Source organism: Amborella trichopoda, chromosome 6 (genome assembly GCF_054954075.1).
Source record: "Amborella trichopoda isolate Santa Cruz 75 chromosome 6, AtrichopodaSantaCruz75HAP2 v2.0, whole genome shotgun sequence".
Classification (NCBI taxonomy): Eukaryota; Viridiplantae; Streptophyta; class Magnoliopsida; order Amborellales; family Amborellaceae; genus Amborella; species Amborella trichopoda.
In genome coordinates, this window is record NC_142341.1 from 46,053,137 (window position 1) to 46,055,610 (window position 2,474).

At 37.1% G+C, this 2,474-nt stretch overlaps 1 long non-coding RNA gene across 1 annotated transcript; it reads right to left on the reverse strand.

Annotated features, from left to right (window-relative positions):
• Nucleotides 1-204: 204 nt before the first annotated feature.
• Nucleotides 205-2,149, reverse strand: LOC148781817 (uncharacterized). Its single transcript, XR_016057682.1, has 2 exons — nt 2,002-2,149; nt 205-963 (listed from the first exon to the last, which is right to left on the reverse strand). It is a non-coding gene; the product is annotated as an uncharacterized LOC148781817 (long non-coding RNA).
• Nucleotides 2,150-2,474: the final 325 nt, after the last annotated feature.

Here is a 2,474-nt window from a genome sequence, read left to right on the forward strand (position 1 = left end):
TTGGTGAAAATATCAGATGTTTATGTAGTAGAAGAAACATAAAGGAGATATAATATACCATCAAGATATCGATCACCAACACAATGACAATATATGTTAATATGCTTTGTTTGTACATGAAAAATTGGATTAAATGTAATCTTAATTGCAGTTTGGTAATCTGTATATAAATGTGCGATATTTAAAGTAGAGATATCAAACTCATTGAGAAGAGCACGAACCCAAATAATCTCACTCACAACAAAGGACATAGCACAATACTCAGCTTCAGTGCTTAACTTGGAAACATCGTCATGTTTCTTGCTCTTTCATGAAATTAATGATGACCCAAGAAACACACAATATCCTATAGTAGAACGGCAAGTGTCTGGATCACCTGCCAAATCTGCATCTGTATATGCACTGAGATCTAAAGATGATGTGGAGTCAGAATGAGAGTGGTTAGAAGTGGCATCCTCCATGTTGGGGGGACTAGAAATGGAGGCGATTGCAGCCTATTAAGTCTGACTAGGTACATGAGGCTTCCTACGTGCCTGAGGGCATTTTCGACAATCATATTTACATGCTTGAGTTTCTTACAATAATTGCAGAAAATGCACTTCTTGTATCGATCAGCAGTGTGGCCTCTTTGTTTGGCCTCTTTGTTTGCATATGTAACATTGCACTTGGACATAATTAGTATCTTTGTTAGGGAAATTGGACGTGGCTAAGGCCACAACAGTGACATCTTGTGATTGAATTTGCAAACCCCAAGCGAGCTTAAGTAAGTTTCTTCAGCAAGGAGATTTGAGAGGCAATCATCTAAGGGTGGAGTGGGAGTACGATGAAGGATTGATGCTCTCATGCTTTCAAACTTCGATCGCAACTCCATAAGAAAGTGAAATAAACGAGACCGATTTTATGCTGTAGTAACAGCTTCGGTGGGTGGCTTTGTCTCCATCGAGTCCTTCTCATTCCATATACCTGAAAAAGTATTAAAATAATATTGAATTGATGAGTCCCCGTGTCTTCATGCTCTCTTGTGGTATACAGATGGGCAATATTGCCTTGAGAATAAATCTTCTATAAATAATCCCACATTGTTTTGGCAGTAGATTGATACGTGAGGTTGCACCCAATTTTGGGCTCAATTGAGTGCATAATCCATGTCACAATAGAGCTATCTATGACAAGTCAATCACTACGCCCATTCTCATCATTAGGCTGAAGAACAAAACCATCAATATTACCCTATAACTTATGTTCTATGAGAAAATGTCTCATTTGGAAAGACCACAAGCAGTAGTTCTTCCCATTAAGATGCACATAAATAGTAGCACTCGCGGTATGATTCTTTGATTTCATGATAATAAGAGTTATGATTTACACGAACCAATATTTTTAGTGAGCCGACGACTCTCCAAAAGTAGACGATGTATATCAAAAGAGAAATTTGAGGGCCAAAAATTGAGAGAACAATCTCGTACTTTCTCTCACTATGAGACCATCAGGTACGAACCTATTTGTTGTGAAAGGAACAAATCACATATGGTGGAGCATTGGAGAGAGAGAGAGAGAGAGAGAGAGAGCTTGCTTGAGTTTGAAACCTTTGGGAGAGGAGACAAATAGAGACAAGACAATTTGAAGCCAAAGGCTTTTTGAAGGATGAGAATGGGTAACAAAACTCATTCATACGCAACTATTTGGAACCAAGTTTGTAATAAGAGGGTTGCAAATTAGTATCGAAGAGTTTCAAAGAGTTTCAACTGCGATGCAACGAAGGGTTTCAAAGAGTTGCAAATATGCAGATGCACAGAAAGAGTTGCAACTATGCAATGAAAATTTTGCATATGAAAATTTGAGAGATCAATGATAGCTCCAATCATAGATGATTAGGCAAAGTAAACGGAAATGGATTACTGACCTTTACAAGAAATACAATTTGCATATGAAAATTTGAGAGATCAATGATAGCTCCAATCATAGATGATTAGGCAAAGTAAACGGAAATGGATTACTGACCTTCACGAGAAATACAATTTGTGAGTAGCAACAGAGAAGAGATGATCAGATTTTTATCGCGCTAATACCATGTTAGATTTAGAGAAGATGTAGAGCTCAATAACAATCTAGAGAGAGAAACTATCTTGATCAATTCTCATTAACAAACAATGAAACCCTAAAAGGGTTTATATACAAATACATATTAAATGTAGACCACATTATCCCTACACAAATATACAATGACAATACAAGACAACTGAAAACTATACATTTTATTTTTGTATACACATTATTATACCATACTTAGCCTGGTCAGATGAAGGTAAGGGGGGCATAACCCTCTTAGATATGCACTACATAGGGGGTCTACCTCTTGAGGGGCTGCCCTACAAGGAGTTTATACCTCCTAATATTGTGATTTTTAGAAAGAAAACCTATGATGTGATAGCTTATCCGTATGGCCTCTTTGAACTATTTAGAGAATATGGTAC